We start from the raw sequence: 24,998 nt of genomic DNA, 5'->3' as shown, positions 1-24,998 counted from the left end.
CATATTTATTAGACAAAATATGGAGAACACAGGGAAAGACAAAAATGCTAAAAATAACCATTAATTCTACCAATTATTAGGATTTTGTGGTATATATGTATTGCTAATATTCTTCCTGGAATATTAACATGTGTAAGCATCTTTTAAAAAGTGATTACACTGTATTTTGGTTATAACTTTTTAAATATTTAACAGTGTGAGGAATATTTCCATATGTCCTCAAATATTTTTCCTATAGTAGTATTTAATGTCTTCATAATACTGCATCATTTAGATGTCCTATATTTTATTAACTAATTCTTTACTGCTGAACCTTCAGGTTGATCAGTTTTTTTGCTATTACAAGTAATGCTGCTACAAAAACTCAAGCAGAACCATCCTTGCTCACATTTGTGATTATTTTCTTTGAATACATTTCTGGAAAAATGTATTTGTTGAGACATAATTTGGGGGTCAAAAGCTATGTGCAGTTTTAAGACCTTAAATTTATATGATCAAATTGTCTTTCAGAAAGCTTCTATCAATGTGTGTTCTTACTTTGCAAAAGTTAGCAATACCAGACTTAATTAAGGAAATCTTAGTAATGAGAGATTCTCAAAAATACTTTTCGGCTCTCCTTATTACTGGTTTTGTGTAAGGTGTCCTTAAGACGTTAGAAATAGTATAACAGATTTTATCTTCATATTTTTGCCTATATTTTTCTACTGAGAATTTCTTGTTAATTTGTAAGTGTTCTTTATATATAAAGTATATTAACCTCCTGTCTTTCACATGTTGCAAGTAATTTTCCCATTTTGTCATTAATTTTTATCTTTATATTTTGGATACACTGACATTTATAATTTTCAAGTCGTATACGTTGCCTCTGCATCATGCTTGGAAATAACTGAGAGAAAATATATGCACGTCTGTCTTCTTCTAGTCTTTTTTTAAACATTAACATTTTAATTTTGGAATATATTTAATTAATCTGTCAGTGTCTTCCTGTGCTAATACCATATTTTTTAACTATTTTACCATAGCTTTATGGTGTGCTCAGTATCTATTAAGTCAAGACCTGTCTTCATTATTACAGTTTTGACTAATCCAGAGGTCTTTCAAAGGATTTGGTCAAGTTCCAAGCACAAAAATTCTGCTGTTTTAAATGGGATTTGGTGTAATGGGGGAGTAACAAGGATTTTTTCCCCTCAAAACTACACAAAACAGACACACAACAAAAAGAACAAAGTTTATCTTCAGTGTAACAAGGAAATGGAACTGGCCTCTCAACACAAACTGTGAAGCATTTTTTTCTGAGTTCTGTGGATTCTAGACCTGAGTAGAGAGGATCCTGGAGGCTGACATGTGTCTCCTTGGACTGTGAGCAGGACAGAGATTTCCCCAAGGGTGACTGTCACAAATTGTGCCTATCTAATAAACTTTTGGTAAGGACAGTGGCATTGGGAGCCTTGATGGGGCTCAAAAAGAAGTGGGTATTGTCCCCAAAGAGGCCTTACTTGACGTCAAAAATGGCAAGTGACCCAGAGTTGAAGGAGAAAATTCTTGACACACATTTTTTTTTGTCTAGATGTTCAAGGTGACCTTCTGCCCAGGGAGTCTGCTGAAGGGGAAAGGGAAAGGGGATGAGGTAGGGGGAGGGAGCCGCACTTCCCAGAACAAAAGGCTGTGGATTAGGGGCTCTTCCTAGACCTCACAGACCTTCCAGTGGTGACAGTAAAAGGAAGATACTGTTCTTGAGAAAAGGAGAGACCTTAATTAGAGGATGAGCCAGACAGCAAAGCAGAATTGAAGCACTGGATGGCTCATCCCTCACGTCCTCCCCTCCCTCCTCCTGTGCCGCTCTTCAGCAGTGCTGACTCCATGAGGAAACAGGACGACACAGTGGGTTAAGCAGCTGGGGATGTGCCAGATCAACAGGCGTTCTACACAATGGAATATGAACAAACGAATACATGATAATAGAAAACTGATGAAAGAAGATCCAACATACGTATAGTTAATATATCTTAAAAAGAAGAAAAAAATCAACGAGTTAAAACGTTTCTCACTTTTTCCCTGAGGTCTTTGTAAATATCGATTCCAGGCCTTTTGGCATTGGATATTCCTGAAGAGAACTGTGTGGCCAATCTGATTTTTTCCCCTTGTATGTGCCTTGGTTTGTCTGCCATGATAGCTATGTGATTTCTTCTCTGTTCTGAAGTCCTGTATTTTCATCTGGACATTATGTGTATAATTTTTATGTAAATAGTTTTTTTTTTAATCTTTATAAGTGTGTATTGTGTGTGCAGGAAAAGCTTTTTACTGTGATCTTCAAATTTGTAATGTTTTGGGGCACCTGGGTGGTTCATTCAGTTAAGCATCCGACTTTGGCTCAGGTCATGATCTCATGGTTCGTTTGGCGTCGAACCCTGCACTGACAGCTCAGAGCCTGGAGCCTGCTTCGGATTCTTTATCTTTCTCTCTCCCTCTGCTCCTCCTTTGCTCTCTCTCTTTCTCTCTCTCTCTCAAAAACAAATAAACTTAAAAAAAGACAAATTTGTAATGTTTTTATTTTTTATTTTCACCATTCTTTTTCTAAGCTCACTTTTTCCACGATCTTAAATGTTTTCTTTAAACTTTCATATTTCCACTGAGCTTTTTAAAAGAGCGATCAGGTTGTCTATAATTTATCTGTGGCTGTTGTTCTGAGAAATTTATCTAGTGATACGTGTTCATTGACTACATTTTGCTTATGTTTCTATTTAAAAAAAATTGTATTTGTGGACCTTGTGAGGGTTCTGTTCTGATGGGGATTTTTTAGAATGGGGGTCTGCTCCATGTGTCTCTTGTCCCCCCTTGGTGAGACCAGCAGGCTAGCCAGGGGTGTTCCTCTCTTGATGATAACAGACACACGCGGGAATAAGTCCGAGTGCACAACGGTCTTTCTTGTGACTTCTACTGGAGCCATTTTTGCTAACATCCCATTGGCCAAAGCAACTCGCATAGTGGAAGCCATAGTCAGGGAGTGGGGAGGTACCTTGACCTGCTATGAAGCCTGGGCAAGTTATAAAGCTAAGCCCCAATCACTGGGGTGGGCAGGTAAGCTCCTCCCGTAGAGATTATGTGTGTATGAATGTGTGTGTGGTAGTGGGGGGTGAGGGGTAGGAGTGAATTTTTTTTTTAATGTTTATTTTTGAGAGAGACAGAGACAGAGTGCAAACAGGGGAGGGGCAGAGAGAGAAGGAGACACAGAATCCGAAGCAGGTTCCAGGCTGTGAGCTGTCAGCACAGAGCCTGACATGAGGCTCGAACTCCCGAACCGTGAGATCATGACCTGAGCCAAAGTTGGACACTCAACTGACTGAGCCACCCAGATGCTCTGTGAGTATTTTCAGTTAATCTAATCTAATCTGGTAAATCCAGGATTTTCTTTTTTTTTTCAAAGTTTGATTTTAACTCCAGGTAGTTAACATACAGTGTTAAATCAGTTTCAGGCATACAATATAGTGGTTCAATAATTCCATACATCACCCGGTGCTCTTTACGGCAGATATATTCCTTAATCCCCATCACTTATTTCCCCCACCCCCTCACCCACTTCCCCTCTGGTAACCATCAGTATGTTCTCTATAGTTAAGAATCCGTTTTGTGGCTTATCTCTCTCTCTCTTTTTTCCCTTTGCTCATTTGTTTTGTTTCTCAAATTCCACATATGAGTGAAATCATATGGTATTTGTCTTTGACTGACGTATTTTGCTTAGCCTAATACACTCTAGTTCCATCCATGTCATTGCAAATGGCAAGATGTCATTCTTTTTTATGGCTGAATAATATTCATTTGCGTGAGTGAGTGAGTGTGTGTGTGTGTGTGTGTGTGTGTGTGTGTGTGTGACATCTTCTTTATCCATTCATCAACTGATAGACACAAAACCAGGCTTTTCAACGGAGTGTAGATAGCTCTGGAGAGCACGCTTTAATCACCACATTTACACCATCATCATCAACTAATATCGCTGAACTGGGAAATTGTAGCAGTGTCTCACTTTGCGATGTAAAGTCAGCCAGGAAGAAGTATACTTTACATCATGACTCAATGCATGTATGTATATATGTGTTCATATTACTGGAACAAAAGTTTCAAGAAACAAGGCTTATCCTTTCTATGAAGCCTTCACGGTGACATTTGCTTTTTTACCCAGTCCATTCCACTTGATCCTATGGGGAAAAAATGGCTGGTTAAGACCTAACAAATTAAGTTCATGACCCACTAATAGGCTTTGTTTACAGTCTGAGAAAACACCGCCCCGGTCAATAGACCCCATACTCTGTGTCCTTTTGTGTGTATTGATTGTCCTTGTCTGACATTTGGCTGGAGGGAGAGGGTTGATGAGTGAGGCATACTCCTAGCACAACTCCCAGGTCTGGTTACCCCTCACCCAGTGTAGCTCTGGTCTCCCCGGGGTGGTAGGTTCTTCTGCTGAACTGTTGCCAATGGTGTGCATGGAGAAGTGTCATTGCCAGCATGCATGTAATCAGGGCTCTTCAGAATGATCTAGATGCTCATATTCTTTTACTCCTCTGACCTACTAACACAATGAATCATATCAGTGAGCTCCCTAATATCGAATCATCTCTGTGCTCCTGGCATTAACTGAACTTGGCCATGATATATTGTCTTTTTAATATTCAGCTGGATTCGGTTTGCACATATTTTGTTGGAAAGTACGACATCTGTATTCATAAGTAATGTTGGTTAGTATTATATTTTTCAGGTTTTTATATCAAGATTTTTGTTCACTTCATAAAAATGGGTTAGAGCATTTTCCATCATTTTTTTTCTTTTCTTGATCTGTTTAAATAGCACAGGAATAACCTGTTCCTTGAAGATTTGAAAGAACTTGATAGTAAATGGGGCACAGAACCTTTTTTGGGAAAGTATTCTCTGAAGGCTTTTTAAAATTTTTATATGATTATTGGAATATTCAGGTTTTCTTTCTTTTTAAAATTTTTTTTTAATGTTTGTTTTTGAGAGAGAGAGAGAGAGGTAGAGGTAGACCGTGAGTGGGGGAGGGGCAGAGAGAGAGGGAGCCACAGAATCCAAAGCAAGCTCCAGGCTCTTAGCTGTCAGCACAGAGCCCGACGCGGGGCTCGAATTCGTGAACAGTAGTGAGATCATGACCTGAGTCGAAGTCGGACGCTTAACCGACTGAGCCACCCAAGCGCCCCATCAAAAAAAAATTTTTTTTAAAAAGATTTATTAACTTCATCACCCTTAAATCTAGAGAGAAGCAACTGCCTTGGTTTTCAGAGCCTGGAATTCTGAGGGTTGGTGTAGCTCATTTAGGAGTATATTTTAAGCAATGCTATGAAACAGATTAACTATGACTTTATAATTTTATGAAAAAAAGAGGCCCATACATGTTAAAGTCCAAAAATAAAGTGCCAGTCAGTTGGGGGAGGGGTCGGTAAAATTACAAGGGAAACTTGCTGTTACTCAGTGGGATCTGGGAGACAGGACTCCAGATGATTCTGGAAAGGAGAAAGCAGGCAGAATCTTCTGCTGGGGTGAAGGCAGGGCTTATGAAGACATCTTCTGCTTGTCTGGTTCGGCTCATTGGTTTGGATTCATGCCCATTTGCTGGGACTGAGGGTTGGAGGTACGATGGAAAGACGCCAGCCCAAAGGTGAAGGGCATGGCTGTCCTTCTCAAGGAAGGGTTGCCCATCTGTTAACAATAACTTGTGTTCATCCTTCGCTCAGGTTGGGAGGGAAGAGAAGAGGGGAATGTGTGCGATGGGCAGGTTGAAGCGGGTCCAATGCCCTGTGGCTGCTTAAAACAAATTCCTTTCAACGCACTCTTTGCATTTAGAACACAGAGCCTCCTTTTCCCGGAGCGGTGGCCAGTGGAACAATAGCTACTAAGACTCCCTCCTTCATGGTCCTCTGATGAGAGAAGACCTTCCCAGACCCTGGCCAGGCCTTTGCCTCGTGCTTCAGGACGGGCTTTGTGGCCTTGCGTCCTGGCGGAAGCCCGGTGGCTGTGAGCTGACCTCCAGGCCCTCCCTCCCATCCTTGGGAGGCCCCAGCATGTGGCAGGCGTCACCGTTCACGGCTTCGGGGGGCAGAGCGCTTGCGCTGCAGGCTCCGTAAACCCTTTCTGGGATGCATCAGCAGCTTCCATTGTGAGAGCCAGGAGCGCATTTGGTGCGGGGAGTAGGGAAGGGACGCGTGGCGCGGCAGGTGGCTACGGTCTGGCGGGCTCCGTTCAGCCCCGGTGGGAGGCCGCTGTTCACCTGGGTGGTGCCCGCTGTGTACCGGGCTGCTGACTGCCGGTGGCTGGCACGTCCTTGGCAATGTACTTGGCGACCTGGCACTTTAGCAGACAACGGGAAGAGCCCAACGCAGGCTGCAGAACGAGCGAGCCGCGGTTGATTATGTAGTTGATGGATGAAGCCAATAAATAGGCACCCGCACACATAGGGGCACACGGTGACACAGACGGTGTGCCGATGCAGGCTCCCGTCCTTCCTCAGTGGGGCATTGGTGAATCCCTTGGGAGTGACAGGCCACGTGTCTCCGTCCTTGTTGACCTCATTCTGGTTGTTTCCTGTGTCGTCCGCTGATCCGCTTTGGGGCCCACCCCAGGACACAGGTGTTTTGAGCAAGCCTTGGCTCCCAGGGTTCTCCCTTGGCTAGCCCTTGAGTGGTTTCCTGGAGAGAGTTAACGGATTTTTCCAGCCTAGGAATAGCCAAGGAAGCTTGTTCTCCCAAAGGCACGTGGCACATAGGACGTGGGCATCTTTCTGTAACTGCCATGTGGATGTACTCACTGAGCTCAGAGCTCTGTTTTGTGTTCGAAGACCGTGGGGTTAGCACATAATTCTGAGATTCAATTAACAAGTCCATTGACTGACAGTCCCTGATGAGGTCAAGAAAGAAAGAGATCTTCGTGGAAACTAACAGGAGACCAGAGCTGGCAGTAGAAGTTCACGGGGAGGCCTAATCTGTGTTCCGCATTTAGAGTTCAGATATCCTTCCCCGCTTTCTCTTTGATAGAATGGTCGGGATAACGAAGGCGTCGTAGCTTCTCCGGTATGTTAGAATTCTCTCTGTGGGGTTTGCTGTTTGCAAGTATTTTTTCCAGGTCTGTAGCTTGATTTTTTAAAATCCTCTGACGTATGGTCTTTTGTAGACCAAAAGTTGTCAGTTTTGATGAAGTCAAGTTTATCCGTTTTTTTTCTTTGTTTTTTCAATTGTTTTAATGTTTATTTATTTTTTAGAGAGACAGAGACAGAGAACAAGTTGGGGAGGGTAAGAGAGGAAGGGAGACACAGAATCTGAAGCAGGTTCCAGGCTCTGAGCGGTCAGCACAGAGCCCGACGCAAGGCTCGAACTCATGAACTGTGAGATCATGACCTGAGCTGAAGTTAGACGCTTAACCAACTGAGCCACCCAGGTGCCCCTCATTTTGTTTTGTTTTGTATTTTTTTTTTCATTTGTGAATCATGGTGTTTGTTGTCATGGCTAAGAACTCTGCCCAGCCCTAGGTCCTGAAGATTTTCTCCTATGCTTTCTTCTAAAAGTTTCATATTTTGTTATACATTGTGTTTAAATTCGTGATTCATTTTGAATTTTGTATAAGGTGTGAGGTTAAAGGTAAGGTTTACTCTTGCCTGTAGATGTCCAAATGCTCCAGCGTCATTTGTTGAGAAAACTATCCTTCTTCCAATGAATTACTTCTGCTCCTTTGTCTGAAATCCATTGGGAAAATACCTGTGGGGGTTTACTTCCGGACTCTACATTTTGTCCCGTTGATCAATATGTCTATCCCTCCTCCAACGTGACATTGTCTCTGTTACTGTAACTATAAAGTAAGTATTAAAGTCGAGTACAATGCTCCTTTCCTACCTTATTAACTTCTTTATCAAGATTACTTAAGCTATTCTAGTACCTTTGCATTTCCATATAATTTTTGAATAAGCTTGTATATATACAAAAAGTCCTCCTAGAATTTTGATAGGAATGATGTTGAACCTGTTGATAAGTTTGAGGGAGGATAAACATCTTAACTATCTTGAGTCTTCCAATCCATGAACATGGTCTGACTTTTTATTATTTACATCAATTCTGACTTCTTTTATGAGTGTTTTGTAAAATCCTGAACATGTCTTTTAGATTTGTACCTACACGGTTCCTATTTTTATGAATGGTTGTAAATGGTATTGGGGTTTGCATTTCATTATCCACATGTTAATTGCAAATGCATAGGAAACAATTGGTTTTTGGGTATTGCTCTTAGAGCCTACAACCTTTCTAAACTCGTATATTGTTTCTAGGAGGTGTGTGTGTGTGTGTGTGTGCGTGTGTGTGTGTGTGTGCGTGTATTCCTTAGGATTCTGTAAATAGATGATGTGGAGTAAGGTGTAAAATTAAGGCCCGGTATTATGTGCTATGTTGATATCTGGGGAAACTGGGAGGGTCTAGAATGGTCTTACTATAGGTTCTCTTCCCCACTCTGCTCCCACAGATATGGTCCCCTAGACAAGCAACCTTCCTTATCTAGAGGGCCAGGCAAGATTCCTGCTTTTTTTTTTTTAATACTTATTTTTATTTTTGAGAGAGAGATAGAGGATGATTGGCAGAAGGGCAGAGAGAGAGGGAGACGTGGAATCTGAAGCAGGCTCCAGGCTCTGAGCTGTCAGCACAGAGCCCTACGTGGGGCTTGAACTCACAAACCGTGAGATCATGACCTGAGCTGAAGTTGGATGCTTAACCGACTGAGCCACCCAGATGCCCCTATTCCTGCTTAGATCCGAGTAGTGGATTTCAGTTCCTTGCCAGACTACAGAATTAAACAAGCCAATCACATCCCCCATAAGGAACCAAGAGGTCACGTCTTGATAATACCTGCCTGTCTGCCTCTGTCCCTGCTTGTTTATTCTGTTCCCCAGTGACACCTCCATGTGCCACTGCATGGCATGATGTGTCCTCTTCTCCCCGGGCTATGAGTATGTGATTAGTAATCCGTTGTCTGTCTCATTGGTCCAGTGTCAGCTGTCAGGTGTCTGGCCATTCCTATAACCCTGGAGGAGAATCCCTCCCTCTCCAGTTGGGCAAATTGGAAGTGATTAAACAGATAATCACGTCATCTCTTCCTTTCAATCTGTATGCTTCATTGAGGTTCGTTTTATGTCCCAGAATGCGGTCTCTCTTGGTGAACATTCCATTAGACGAAAGAATGTATATTCTGCTGTTGTTGGGTGGAGTGTTCGTTAAATATCAGTTACGTTTGGCTGGTCGACAGTATTGTTTACTTCTTCTCTATCCTTGCTCATTTCCTCGCTAGTTATTCAGTTACTGAGAGGAGGGTGTTGAAATCCCCATTGTGGATTTGTCTGTTTTTCCTTTCAGCTTTATCAGTTTTTGCTTCACGTGTTTTGAAGCTCTGTTGTTTGGCACATAAACATTTAAAATTCCTGTTTGCTTGGTGGACTATTCCTCTGGGTCCCTGGTAATTTTCTTTGCTCTGGAGTTCATCAGATATTAATGTAGTCTCTCCTTTGTAAAAATTGCTCTTAAACATAATACTAGCACAATATAAATTTTCCTTTTACTTTAGTATTCTTTCATTTTCAACTTATCTATATATACCGTTATATCTGAAGGGAGTTTCTTATAGAGAGAATATAGTTGAGTTGTCTGTCTGTCTAGTGCATTCTACCAGTCTTTATCTGGTGTACCTGTGCATTTGGTGTATTTCGATCATTTACATTTAATGTGTTTATTGATATGTTACAATTGTATGTTATGTTAGGACTTTAGCCTGCTGTTATTTTTCTTGTTTCCTCTGTTTCTCTTTCTTTTTTAAAAAATTTTTTTTAACATTTTATTTTTTTAAGAGACAGAGAGGGACAGAACACGAGCAGGCGAGGGTCAGAGAGAGGGGGAGACACAGAATCCAAAGAAGGCTCCAGGCTCTCAGAGCTGTCAGCACAGAGCCCGATGAGGGGCTCACACCCATGAAAGAGAGATCATGATCTGAGCCAAAGTCAGAAGCTTAACTGACTGAGCCACCCAGGTGTCCCTCTCTCTCTCTTTTTAAAAAATATTTAGTTTTGAGACAGAGAGAGACAGAGCATGAGTGGGGGAGGGGCAGAGAGAGAGAGGGAGACACAGGATCCAAGTCACATGGCCACACCTAACTTCCAGGGGGTGGGAATGTGGACTCCTGCCATGGACCCAAGAAGGAAACTGGGTGTCTTTAGTGAACAAAACATCTGTTCCGCCATAGTTCCCCCATTGTTTGCTTGGGTACCTTAGAAATCCATCTTTAAGATTGTTAGGAATGGATCTGGGAAGAGTTACGCAACTACTACCATAGTTACAGCTGACCTCTGATTGGCTGGTGCCTGTGCCTTACTAGTTGTTAAACACTTTAAATACCGTTCTTGATCATACAGTTTCTTTTATCACAGCTTTATTCATCCAGCACCATAAAGGGCTGATTGTGGGAGCTGGGAGCACAGACTCGTTTTGGTGTGGCTTCTTGCTTTCCCAGCTACCTTTGACTTTGAGCCATGGTTAGAGACTTCCAGTTAAGTTGTTCCTGCCTCCCCTGTCTTTGTTATGGTTCCCAGCTGTCATCCCTCCACATCTAGGAGTGATGTCATCCCTCCACATCTAGATTTTGTTTACTTACTCCCATGATGTTCCTAGGCACCACTTCCCTAAGAACGGACGTTTAAAAACCTGCCCTGGGGCGCCTGGGTGGCTCACTTGGTTGAACATCCGACTCTTGATTTTCGCTCAGGTCACGATCTCACAGTTGGTGGGATTGAGCCCCGCTCAGTGCAGAGCCTACGTAAGATTCTCTCTCTCTCCCTCTGCCCTTATCCTGCATGCACCTACGCACACTCTCTCTCTGGAAAAAAAAAAAAAAAAAGATTTTCTCTCTCTCACTCTGCCTCTCTCCGCCACTCGTGTGTGCTTTTTCTTTCTCTGTCTCTCTCTCTAAGAAAATGACAAAAATAATAAAAATAAGGATCTGCCCTTAGTGACTTTTTCTTCATCTGGTCCTGCCTGCACGTGATAAAAAAAAAAAATTTCTTAGAATTTGTATCATATGATTAGCATCATTTCAAGTCTCTTATTCAAAACTATTGGTATTCCAAAGGTCTGTTTTTCTTGGGTCATTTGGGACAGTTTCTGGGTAGGGGAACTTGATCATGTCAGTTTCCTGAATGCTGATGTTTTGACCCTCTGCCTCTTGGGGTGGGCTCAGCACTGTAGCAGTTTTCTCTGCATCGTCTCTGGCATCATGTGGGGTAGACCAGTTGTGTTTAAAAACTCAGGGATAGGAGGGGCGCCTGGATAGCTCAGTCAGTTGAATGTCTGACTCTTGATTTCGGTTCAGGTCATGATCTCAGGGTCACAGGATTGAGCCTGCTTGAGATTCAATCTGTCTTCTTGTGCCCCTCTCCCCCGCTTGGGTGCACGCGCTCTGTCTCTCTCTGTCTCTCTCAAAACAAACAAAACAAAACCCCCTCAGGGATAGGACAAACAGAACACCAAAGATCACGGGACCCCCAAACCAACCTAACAAGGGCTCGGGACAGGCGAGGGTCAGAATGAAGACTAGATCCTCTTCTCTAGTTCACTTGGTGTTTTGTACTAGACAACCTACGGCATCAGTGCCAGTGGCTCGTGGCTGAGTCACTCTACCTGGCGCTCTCGAGGGCACATTTTCCTTTGCGTCTTTTCTGTGCTTCCTCTTCCACCCATCTTACCCCTCTTCCCCCACATATGTCAGGTCTGCCGAAGGAGCCTACCGGTAGAGCTCATCCTTGCTGTTGGCACTAGGTACCGAATAGATTACTATGTGTTGGAAGGAGGAGGCATTTGATGTCTAGTTGGAGAACATTGGTGTGAAAGGGTAGGGAGATTCAGTATTTTGTTTATTGCACCAGGAAGCGTGATAGTGCTGTAGTCTAAATAATACTAATTGGGCTTTCTCTTGGCTTGGCCTGAATCATGCTGTTCTCCTTAAATTTTCCATCAGAGAGCAGATGTCATCCAATGACTTTCCTACAACTGTTTGCTTTCTTAGAAGTCGGCTATGTTTATTTCTGCAGTTACAAAAATGTGTTGTTTATAACTCGTGAAGAAATGTGAATGGATTCTGATTTGCTTCCCATCCGCTTTTCTCACTGGGTCATTACCCGGCCCGTTGTCAGGTGGACCAAACAGGCTCCATGGTGTGGCGGTGGAGGGAGACATCCCAGGTAGGTCTTCAGAGTTGCCTCATTCATCAGAGGTTAAGGAGTAAAAGGAAGTTGACTGGGAAACACTTGGACTTAGGCCACGTAATCAGTTTCAGGTATTGGCTCAAAAAAACTGGTCATCCTTTGAGCCGAGATGAAATCAATGGGAAGAATGGAAGTAAGTAGATAGTTGCTCACACCTTCTATTTGCGGTCATTGAGGAACTGTTGAGTTGTTACTCTGCCTTTGTATGTGGCTCACCATTTCTCCCAAATAGTTGGCTGGTCGTGTGTCCATGCCTCAGCTGAGCTGAACTCCTGTCGTGCACACTTTCTTCTGCTCATTCTCCCCCTTCAGTCCTTTCTCCACATGCCCCTCTGTTCTTAATTCTGGCTATCTTTCAAGATTCAAGACGATCACAGAGTCTTTCCCAACCCTCTCGCTTCCATAAATCTCTCCTTTCTCGTGTCCTACCTTGTCACTGAATTCTTTCTATACGTGTCTTTTCCTCCCATTGGACTTCACATTTGACTTTTCTCGCTCATTCCTTGGGGTCTGTGTCTGCTTTCCTTTTGGGCCTGAAGTCTAGCCAGATCCTTGGACATTGGGAGGACTCATTTAAGGACATGCTGTCTGCTTTGGAGGAAGTTCATGTTGAGTTGGGGAGAGACAAGTAGATGACGTGAGAAGCATAGAATGGGTCCTGATGTAGCTTTCCACCTTCCCGGTGTCTGATGTAGCCATGCCCCTGGGCCCTTGCCAAGTTTGGTAGAGTGTCCCTTGTTCCTCCCAGTCTGGGGCCTTTTCCGCATCTGCCCCATACTTTCAAAACTTGAGCCTCCCAGGTGCCTTGGTGGCTCCGTCGTTTAAGTGTCCAGCTTTGGCTCAGGTCATGATCTCACGGTTTGTGAGTTTGAGCCCTGCATTGGGCTCTGTGTTCATAGTGTGGAGCCTGCTTGGGATTCTTTCTCTCTCTCTCTCTCTCTCTGCCCTTCCTCTGCTCGTTCTTTCTCTCTCTCAAACTTAACAACAAAGCAAAACGAAAAAAATGAAACTGACCCAATCATATGGGGCAACCTTGGCCGTGAGACATCCCAAAGGCCTGGCTTAGCCTTTGACAGCCTGAGACCATTTATTCTAACCTCTTTTGTTTGTATTTTCTCATTCTGCTGTTTGGAAAAACATTTAGAGTTTCTCCCTCATATAATAGTACTTTATGTCCCTGGCTGCATGCTTTATGCTAGTACTCAGATCTTAGGGTTTCCTGGTAGATTGGAAATTCAAAGCGAAGCTTACCTGTTTATGACTTGTCAAGACCAGCATTGATTTATCTTCTGAGAATCCTTGCTTATTTCTTGTAAGTATTCTGTTGTTTTTGAGATTGATGCTTAGTTTGCTAAGATCTTTCTACTGTGTAATAATTAAGAATTAGCGGGGCGCCTGGGTGGCGCAGTCGGTTGAGTGTCCGACTTCAGCCAGGTCACGATCTCGCGGTCCGTCAGTTCGAGCCCCACGTCGGGCTCTGGGCTGATGGCTCAGAGCCTGGAGCCTGTTTCCGATTCTGTGTCTCCCTCTCTCTCTGCCCCTCCCCCGTTCATGCTCTGTGTCTCTCTGTCCCCCAAAAAATAAATAAACGTTGAAAAAAAAATTTAAAAAGAATTAGAAAGGATTAAATAGTAATAATACAGTGCGTACTCACGTACCACCTTTTAGTGTAGGAAATAAGATATTGTCAATACAAAGACTATCTCTTTTTCTTTCCCTTTTGTCCCCACAAGTAATGACTCTTTGAATTAAAAAATTTTTTTTTTTATGTTTTTTAATGTTTATTTATTTTTGAGAGAGAGCTACAGAGTGTGAGCAGGGGAGGGGCAGAGAGAGAGGGAGACACAGAATCCAAAGCAGGCTCCAGGCTCTGAGCTGTCAGCCCAGAGCCCGACACAGGGCTTGAATTCATGACCCGTGAGATCATGACCTGAGCCGAGGTCGGACGCTCAACCGACTGAGCCACCCAGGCTCCCCGACTCTTTTGAATTTTGAGTTTATAATTCCCTTCGTTTTCTTTATACTTTTCCTGAATAAGTAAAGGATGTGGTGTTGTTTTGTACTTTTCAAGCTTAATATAAATGCAAAGAGACCTTGAGTGTTCTGTAGCTTGCTTTTCTTAGCAGTCTGAGCAGTGAGATTCACCGATGTTGTGAAATGTAGCTTTAATTCATTTATTTTTGTTGCTGAACAATTCTGTACGTCTTCTTTTCAGAGATTCATTTCTCTAAGGTCTATGCCTAGGAGTGGAATTTCTGGGTGAAATGATGCATCCGTCTTCAACTTTACCAGCTACTGCCAAATTATATTCTCCAAAGTCATGGCACCTGTTCATGGTCTAGCCAAAACTCCAGGAATACCCACGCCACAGTAGCTCCAGCCTGATGTGGTCAGGCTTTTTCATTTTTGTCAGTTTCTTGGTTGTTAAATGGCACCCTTTTGATGTCGTAATTTGTATTTTCTTGATTACTAGTAAAACGCTCACCTTTTCATATTTACTGGCATTTGGGTTTCCTCTTGAGAGTTGCTTATTCATGCTTTTTGCTCATGAGTTTTCCTGGTGTTTTGGTCTCACTGATTTGTAGATCGTGGCTCTGTATTCTAGACACTAATGCTTTGTCGCTCACATGTCTTTTCTCAGTCAGTGGCCTATATTTTCACCTTTTATGGGGAACAGAGGTGTCCGTGTGAATTTTAATGTAGCTTCTCCCTAGCGTTATACGTATATCCCTGGAGACCAGGGGTTTTGGTCTCTTTTGTGTGGCGATGTATCCCAAGTGCCTGGAGCAGTATATGGTCGGTGGCGGAGTTTCAGAAATATTAATTGAATAAAGGACTGGATAAGCATTTATCCCTCTTGTCATTTATAGTTTGCCTTTTTTCTGGGTCTTTTTAGAGAAATCCCTTCTTGCCTCGACGCTGCACAGATACCCTTGCCACAGATCTATATTTTCTTCTCAGTGCTGAGCCTCGTTAATTTTTTTTTTGCCCAAGGAAAAATTATTTTATATCCTGTACGGCTCTGTGAAGAGGAAATGAATGCGTTTTCCAGCAGGCTTTGCTGCTTATTAGCCATGAGGGTAGACAGCTCTCTTTACCTCGAGAACCTCAGTGTTGACCCCTTATTTGAGAAAGGGGGAATGATGTGAACTTGCCTTGCAGGACTGATGTGAGGTTACCTTAGATAGACTGTGCCAAGCACCTGGTACATGCCTGGGACTCAGTAGGCCTTCAGGAACATGGCTGCCCCTTCCTGCTCTCTCGTTCCTTCACTGAGGACAGCAAGGCCCCCGGAACTTGAGACTGTCTTTCCCGGTGACTTCCCCGTGGACGTGTAGAAACCCCACGATGGGCTCTTTTCGGCCTCTTTTGGCAGCTGGCCCCTTCCCCCCCACCCCCCTGCCCCACTCCTTCCTCCTGGTCTGGCCTCATCTCCTCAGCCTCGGTTTCTGCCCTAAGCCAAGTAGCAGACGTCTCTCTTTTACGACGTGTCATGAACCCCTGAGTAGATGCAGGCAGGCCTTCGAGCCACAACGCCAAGCTTCCCTCTAAAACACTTAAAGACACTTTTCATCAGAACAGAGCTGTTTCAAAAAAAAAAAAATTAATGTTTATTCATTTTTTGAGAGAGAGAGAGACAACTCAGGGTGGGGCAGAGAGAGCGGGAAACACACAATCCGAAGCAGGCTCCAGGCTCTGAGCTGTCAGCCCAGAGCCGGACGCGGGGCTCGAACCCACGAACCGCGAGATCGTGACCTGAGCAGAAGTCGGACGCCTGACCGTCTGAGCCACCCAGGCGCCCCTGGGCATCGCTTCTAACAGCGGGCGTGAGCTAAGCCGAGGAAAATCGGTGTAGCCACGCTGTTTGTGTCGTGTTCACATGCAGCTGCTAGGAATGGAAGGCGTGGAAGATGCTTCGTGTTCTGACGTAGCACGCACCACCACAGGGGGGATGTTTGTGCTGTTTTACGGCTCCTTGCTCAAGAGCCACGTCGAATGTAAGTTGTTCGGTTTCATTTTGGCATCGGCGTGCGGGACTTTTGAGGTGCCATCTTGCAGGTAGGCCTCTCACGCTGGTTTGTGTTTGATGGCCTTTCTCCTCAGAGCCAATAATTGAGGCGCGGGTGGAGACCCCTTAGCGTGGAGCCTGCGACGCCAACAGGGCCTGATTATCCCTTTCTGAAGCCCCTCCAGGGGTCTCATGCTTAGTCATGGCCCCAACACGGCCTCTTGGTGAGTAGGGAGCACCAGAAACAGCCCCCTGTCTTGGGTCAGTGGGCTTCCTTCTCCTCAAAACTTTCGGGGAAGTAAGGACTACTCCAGGATCCTGTCTTGTGTCGTTCAGCAGAGACGTGATGCCAGTCACAGAGGTAACCCTACACTTTCTAGTGGCCACATTAATAAGTGAAAAGAAACAAGATCGGTTTTCACAGTATGTTTCATTTTACCCCAAATACCCAAGTGTTATTTCAACATGTAATCAATACACAACTTCTTAATGTATTGATTTGGGTTTGTTTCTTTTTTTTCCGTCCTGAGTATTTGAAACCAGGTGTTTATTTTCCACTGACAGCCCATGTCAGTTCAGAATACGTGAGTCCCCCTGTTATTCCTGGTCACATTTGCCGCAGTTTCAGGTCCCTGGGCTCCGCTGCGGCCCTGAGGCAGATGATGCTCTTTCTGAAGCGTCGTGAGGTCAGTAGCAGCCTAATGCTACGTCAAGCGCCCGCGTCCCTCGCCTCACCTTGTCTCCTGCTCTCGTAGGCGTTGTGTCTGTCACCTTGGCACAGGAAGGGTTCTTAGCACAGACCAGGAGGATATTTGGAGAGAGAGATCACAGCCACATAACTTTGATTGCAGCGTATCGTTCCAGGTTCTATTTTATTATTGTTCTTTGTTGTCAATCTCGTACTGGGCCTAATTAGTACATTAAACCTGATCATAGGTATGTACGTATAGAAAAAAAAATAGCGTGTACAGGGTTTGGTGTAATCTGTGGTTTCAGGCATCCGTGGCGGTCTCGGAGCAGGTAAGGGGGGGATGACTGTAGTCATGTTTCAGATACTCAGTTGCCGTGTCACCTAGTGGCTAGTGGTGTGTCGGACAGTGGGACTTCTCGGGAAGACGTGGGAATCGGCATTCCGTGCCCTGTGTCTCCTGCATCACTTCGACCGCAACCGGCTAATTTCCCGTGTCCTTTGCTCCTTGCAGGGAGATAACCGGGGTGGGGCCAGATCTTCCATGGGCCGGAGTAGGTAGAAGCCCCATTCCCCTTGCTTTTCCGCACCGATTAGCTACTTAGGACTTAAATGTGTTCCGGAAAGTTAATATTTACACACAAGTAACTTTGGGTGTTGTTTCAGCACTCCCCAGTGTTAGTTTTTAGGTTGGGAGGTAAAGCAGGCATATAATTAGCATATTTTAAAATTGGCAAAATTTGCCCGAAATGCTCTTATGATAATTGCTTTAGAATATAAATTTCCTGAGGGGAGAATTGTGTCTGTGGCTCTTACTGTTGTGTCCTCAGTGCCTCCCGCATGGCCTGGCACAGACCTGCTGCTCACAAATACTGAAGGAATGCATCCGTGAATGTGCTAAGGTGTTTTATCTTCCCCGGTGTCCTATTTGTATTGTAGGTTTAGCTATGTTAGCTTTTTAAAAAAAATTTTTTTTAAATCTTTATGTATTTTTGAGAGAGAGACAGAGTGTGAGCAGGGGAGGAGCGGATAGAGAGGGGGACATAGAATCTGAAACAGGCTCCAGGCCCCGAGCTGTCAGCACAGAGCCCGACGTGGGACTTGAACTCGCGAACCGTGAGATCATGACCTGAGCCGAAGTTGGACGCTCAACCAACTGAGCCACCCTAGCTATGTTAGCTTTTAAACTTGGATTTGTTTTGAGATTGTATTTGGGAGGCAGAATTTTTTGGTGCACATTAAAACATTTTTCTTAATGTTTATTTTTGAGAGACAGAGAGAGAGCACGAGAGGGGGGAGGGAAAGAGAGAGAGGGAGACACAGAATCCGAAGCAGGCTCCAGGCTCTGAGCTGTCAGCACAGAGCCTGATGCGGGGCTTGAATCCATGAACCGTGAGATCGTGACCAGAGCTGAAGCTGGACGCTTAACCAACTGAGCCACCCAGGTCCCCCCAAGTGCACATTTTTAAAGTTAAGATTGCAGTGTGTTCTTTATTTGAATTTAAACATTTGAAAGTTCAGTTTGCTATATTGTGTTTCAGACATGACCCTTGCCAGCAGTGCGTCATATTTTAAAAAGCCTTTGCCGATCTGATAAGCATTTGGAATTTATTTTTTATTGCTGGTGACATTCGTAAGCTTAATAGCTATGTTCATTTCTTCTTTTATGGCTTTCCTATTCATGTTTTTGCCCATTTTTCTATTTAGCTATTTCTCATCTTCTTACTGATTTTTAAAAGTGATTTTAATTAATAGCTAATAACCTTTTCCCTGTTACTTATGTTTGAAATATTTTAATGTTTTATTTTTCACTTAGAAGTTTTTCTGAAAGGAATTTTTTTAAAGTTTTTATTATTTATTTATTTTTTAAACGTTTATTTATTTTTGAGACAGAGAGAGACAGAGCACGAACAGGGGAGGGGCAGAGAGAGAGGGAGACACAGAATCCGAAACAGGCTCCAGGCTCTGAGCGGTCAGCACAGAGCCCGACGTGGGGCTCGAACTCACAGACCGTGAGATCATGACCTGAGCCGAAGTCGGATGCTTAACCGACCAAGCCACCCAGGCGCCCCTAAAGTTTTTATTTAAATCCCAGTTAGTTAACATACAGTGTAATATCAATTTCAGGTGTACAATATAGTGATTCAACACTTCAGTACATCACCGGATACTCATCACAACAAGCACCCTCCCACCTCCCCTCTGGGGACCAGCAGGGTGTTCTCTATAGTGAAGAGTCTGTTTCTTGGTTTACCTCTCTCTTTCTTCCCCCTCTGCGTGTTTTTGTATCTTAAATTCCACCTTTGAGTAAATTCATTGGTAATTATCTTTCTCTGAGTTATTTCACTTAGCATTATACTCTCTAGCTCCATCCGTGCCATGGCAAATGGCAAGATTTCATTCTTTTTTTATGGCTGGGTAATATTCATTGTGTGTGGGGCTGTGTGTGTGTGTGTGTGTGTGTGGCTGCACCAGCTTGCATTCCCATCAGCAGTGTAAGAGGGTTCCTCTTTCTCCACATCCTCACCAACACCTGTTGTTTCCTGTGTTGTGTTGTTAATTTTAGCCATTCTGACAGGTGTGAGATGCTATCTCATTGTAGTTGTAATTTGCATTTCCCTGATGATGAGTGATGTTGCACATCTTTTCATGTGTCTGTTGGCCATCTGTAGGTTTTGTTTGGAAAAGTGTCTATTCATGTCTTCTGCCCATTTGTTAATTGGGTTACTCCTTTTTTTGGTATTCACTTTTAAATTTTACTTAAAATTTTACTTTTGACAATTCAATACATATTTTTATGGTTTCTGCCTTTGGAGTTGTGTTTCTAAAGATTTTTCCCCCACACCAAGATTTTATAGGCATTAAACATATTTCATTCTGTCCAGTAGCTATACCAGAATCATTTAAGGTCATGCAATCCTATGGTGATAGCAGATCGAATTGGTTCATGTGACCCACCCCTCTGAGGCCATTTGAGGCCATCCACCCCTCTGGCAAAGGGGTGATTCTGGGGCTGGTGGGCAGGCTGGTCTGGAAAGAGAGTCCAGGCTGTACCAGCTCCTAATGCAGACTGTGCATTAGGATACCGGCTCAGGGCTTTCTCCCGCTGGGAAGAGAAGGGGGCTCAGGGTCAGAGGCGACATCTCCTTGTGCCCTAGGAGACCTCCGAGTGGCCAGCTGGTTCTCTGGTGCCTTCAGGGACATTGGTTGTGTGTCCTCCTTGCCCTGGCTGGGATGGCAGCCTCTCAGAGTAGACTCGAGCAGCATCACAGATGCAAGAGCACAGAGGCCCCACATTTAGTTCCAAAACCATCCAGGGTCCTTAAGGAGATCCTGCGCCAGCCCCAAATGGCCTTCTTAAACTGAAAATAACTGAGGCTTTCAAAGCGAAAATGCAGTGAGTGAGTTGAAGGAAATGCCAGGGGACGAAACGCTGTGTAACACAGTGGAAAACCACCAAGTGTCAACCGTGAGGGAAATGCTGAGAGCCTTGGAGAGCAGACCCCGACCGAGGATACTTGGTGTCCACACGACAGCCACAGCGGGAGAGAGAGGGAAGGATGGAGAAGAGGCCGCAGTGAGGGGACTCGAGGGGAGAGCTTCCTAGAATGAGGAGAAGGCTGGAGCCTAGAGGGTTACAGTCAGGGTCGATGAGAAAAGACCCAAACGAAGACCTACCCGTATTCTGATAAAACGTCTGACTTCTAAAGATGCCGATGAGAAGCTTTCCAGAGATGCCACAGTATCATATTTAAAATGTCTAGTTTTCAACAAAAATTTGCAACCCAAGCGAACAGGAAAGCATGGCCCACGCACATGAACAGACAGCCATCAAATAGAAATGGTCTTTTTAGGAAGCCACATTCTTTGACAAATGCTTAAATCAGCTTTCGTACGTATGTTCAGAAATTCCAGATGAAAGAAGTAATTTACAATGGGAAGACAGTCGGATGGCTGTTAGACCTTTCTTTCATGATTCTTGATTCTAAAAAAAGGTGTATATGTATGTATATATATATATATATATATATATATATATATATATATATATATGTGGTAAGATATGTTTGTTGTGATGTATTTGATATGATATAACATATATATTTTAGCCATTCTATTTTTCCACATGGAATTGATTTTGGTGCATTGATTGAAGAGGAATCTGAGTTTGCCCTTTTTCCTCCTAATTTACCTATTGTCCTAAAGAATTTCTTGAATGAGCCACGACTTTCACACTGATATAAGAGGCTGTGTGTATTTAGTGTTAAATATAAACATGCATATACTACAGGTCTAACGTGAAACTTATTCTATTATCTATAAGTAAATACAGGTAATATATCTATAAAGCAACTTATGTAACATGAGTTTTTCCAGTTTTATTCAGAGGTGATTGACATACATCACCGTATGGGTTTAAGATGTGCAGCATAATGGTTTGACTTACGTATATTGTGCAATGATTACCACTCTAGGTTCATAACATGATTTTTACTTTATTTTATTTATTTTATTATGTATTTAGCTTTTATTTAATTCTGAGAGAGAGAAAGAGACGGAGAGAAGGGCAAAGAGAGAGGGAGACCCAGAATTCGAAGCAGGCTCCAGGCTCCGAGCTGCCAGCACAGAGCCCGATGCGGGGCTCAAACCCATAACCGTGAGATCATGACCTGAGCCGAAGTCGGGTGCTTCACCAACTGAGCCGCCCAGGGCCCCTAAGAGCCAGTCTTGATTGTTTAGATTTTTTTTTCTAAAATGTTTTTATGTCTCCTGATGTTTCGAACATATTGGCGTAATTTTTTCCTTGAGTTCTGAGACACGTTGTGGCTCAGTCCCCTCTCTGTTCTCATTGCCACCCCTGGTTCTCTAGCAGGTTCTCTGTCTGCTAGTCTCTCGGCCTTCTGTCTGCCCCCCTCCTGTCTCGTCTCCATAGTCATAGCCTCGCTTCCCTGCTCAGCGTCGGTCATGTGCTTCTGAAGCTTGAGCACTGACTTCTGGATCTGTCAGCGGACCCCCTTTGCCAGCCCACGCCTGCCTCTCCAGCTCTCCCTTGCTTCTCGCTCGTTCTGTGCCCGGCCCCTCATCCAGCCTGCCCTCTTGTCTCCAGTCTCCTGTTTTGCCCACACCGTTCGTCATGCCCGCGTTCTTCTAGAAGGCTCTGCTCCCCTCTCCTTCTCTCCATTTCCCCAATTCCTCCTTGTTCTTTACGTGGCAGCGTGGGGGCTCTGGTCTCCTGGATGCCTTCTGTGTGACCTCTGTCCTCGGCCTCATGCGCGTCCCTCTCGCGTGCTCCCGCGGCGTTCTGCTCCTCCTCTCCTGGGAGCCCTCCTTACCGGGCTTCAGGCAGCCTGTCCTGCCCCCACCCGGCCGCGGTGGTGCCCCGGAGGACGTGCCCTGTGCCTCGTGTGGCCTCTGATGGTAGCACGGCACCTGCAGAGAGGAGGTCCGCGGAACGCTCACATTAAACACGCGTTTTGGGGGCTTCGTGACGACAACGCTCGTGCTGTCCTACACCGTGCAGCTCCTTAACGATTTAAAGAGCACGGCCATTTGCGTGATTCCATTAAACACTCACAGCCGTGGGGGAGGTAGGAGGTTTTTACCGCCGCTTTACACGTGGGGAAACGGAGTCTCCCTCCGACAGCGCAAGTGCACCTTACGCAAGCTCTCTCCGTGGTGGGCCGGGGGGAAGACTGGACTGGCGTCTGCAGCATGGGCTCTTTCATCCTGAAGATGTGTCATTCTGGGTTTTTCTTTAAACACCGGGCTTCGTGAGGCTGCATCTGAGGGGCCTTTGAGTCACTGAGGGGGTCACTGTGCTGTTCTCTCCTGGGCCTGCTTTTGCTTTAAGAAAAATGCACTGACTCTTAACCGTGAAAGATGCCAGAGTTTTACTTTGACTGCTGGGGATTTTGTTTCTCTTTTTCTTTTCTTTTCTTTTTTGTTTTTTTGTTTTTTCTTTTTAATATATGAAATTTATTGTCAAATTGGTTTCCATACAACACCCAGTGCTCATCCCAAAAGATGCCCTTTTCAATACCCATCACCCACCCTCCCCTCCCTCCCTCCCCCCATCAACCCTCAGTTTGTTCTCATTTTTTAAGAGTCTCTTATGCTTTGACTCTCTCCCACTCTAACCTCTATTTTTTTTCCTTCCCTTCCCCCATGGGTTCCTGTTAAGTTTCTCAGGATCCACATAAGAATGAACACATATGGTATCTGTCTTTCTCCGTATGGCTTATTTCACTTAGCATCACACTCTCCAGTTCCATCCACGTTGCTACAAAGGGCCATATTTCATTCTTTCTCATTGCCACATAGTACTCCGTTGTGTATATAAACCACAATTTCTTTATCCATTCGTCAGTTGATGGACATTTGGGCTCTTTCCATAATTTGGCTATTGTTGAGAGTGCTGCTATAAACATTGGGGTACAAGTGCCCCTATGCATCAGTACTCCTGTATCCCTTGGGTAAATTCCTAGCAGTGCTACTGCTGGGTCATAGGGTAGGTCTATTTTTAATTTTTTGAGGAACCTCCACACTGTTTTCCAGAGCGGCTGCACCAGTTTGCGTTCCCACCAACAGTGCAAGAGGGTTCCCGTTTCTCCACATCCTCTCCAGCATCTATAGTCTCCTGATTTGTTCATTTTGGCCACTCTGACTGGCATGAGGTGATATCTGAGTGTGGTTTTGATTTGTGTTTCCTTGATGAGGAGCGACGTTGAGCATCTTTTCATGTGCCTGTTGGCCATCTGGATGTCTTCTTTAGAGAAGTGTCTATTCATGTTTTCTGCCCATTTCTTCACTGGATTATTTGTTTTTCGGGTGTGGAGTTTGGTGAGCTCTTTATAGATTCTGGATACTAGCCCTTTGTCTGATATGTCATTTGCAAATATCTTTTCCCATTCCGTTGGTTGCCTTTTAGTTTTGTTGATTGTTTCCTTTGCTGTGCAGAAGTTTTTTTTTATCTTCATGAGGTCCCAATAGTTCATTTTTGCTTTTAATTCCCTTGCCTTTGGGGATGTGTCAAGTAAGAAATGGCTGCGGCTAAGGTCAGAGAGGTCTTTTCCTGTTTTCTCCTCTAGGGTTTTGATGGTTTCCTGTCTCACATTCAGGTCCTTTATCCATTTTGAGTTTATTTTTGTGAATGGTGTGAGAAAGTGGTCTAGTTTCAACCTTCTGCATGTTGCTGTCCAGTTCTCCCAGCACCATTTGTTAAAGAGACTGTCTTTTTTCCATTGGATAGTGTTTCCTGCTTTGTCAAAGATTAGTTGGCCATACGTTTGTGGGTCTAGTTCTGGGGTTTCTATTCTATTCCATTGGTCTCTGTGTCTGTTTTTGTGCCAATACCATGCTGTCTTGATGATGACAGCTTTGTAGTAGAGGCTAAAGTCTGGGATTGTGATGCCTCCCGCTTTGGTCTTCTTCTTCAAAATTACTTTGGCTATTCGGGGCCTTTTGTGGTTCCATATGAATTTTAGGATTGCTTGTTCTAGCTTTGAGAAGAATGCTGGTGCAATTTTTATTGGGGTTGCATTGAATGTGTAGATAGCTTTGGGTAGTATTGACATTTTGACAATATTTATTCTTCCAATCCATGAGTATGGAATGTTTTTCCATTTCTTTATATCTTCTTCCATTTCCTTCATAAGCTTTCTATAGTTTTCAGCATACAGATCTTTTACATCTTTGGTTAGGTTTATTCCTAGGTATTTCATGCTTCTTGGTGTAATTGTGAATGGGATCAGTTTCTTTATTTGTCTTTCTGTTGCTTCATTATTAGTGTATAGGAATGCAACTGATTTCTGTACATTGATCTTGTATTCTGCGGCTATGCTGAATTCATGTATCAGTTCTAGCATACTTTTGGTGGAGTCTATTGGATTTTCCGTGTATAATATCATGTCATCTGCAAAAAGTGAAAGCTTGTCTTCATCTTTGCCAATTTTGATGCCTTTGATTTCCTTTTGTTGTCTGATTGCTGATGCTAGCACTTCCAACACTACGTTAAACAA

General features: G+C 44.0%; 1 protein-coding gene across 1 annotated transcript in view; it reads left to right on the top strand.

Moving 5' to 3' along the window:
- ADAMTSL3 (ADAMTS like 3) overlaps nucleotides 1-24,998 on the top strand; it is a 352,536-nt gene that overhangs the window by 9,410 nt on the left and 318,128 nt on the right. The gene's annotated exons all lie outside the window — the stretch shown is intronic.

Source organism: Leopardus geoffroyi, chromosome B3 (genome assembly GCF_018350155.1).
Source record: "Leopardus geoffroyi isolate Oge1 chromosome B3, O.geoffroyi_Oge1_pat1.0, whole genome shotgun sequence".
NCBI classification, from domain to species: domain Eukaryota; kingdom Metazoa; phylum Chordata; class Mammalia; order Carnivora; family Felidae; genus Leopardus; species Leopardus geoffroyi.
The sequence above is the reverse complement of the archived record's forward strand: the minus strand, read 5'-3'. Positions and strand labels throughout refer to the sequence as shown.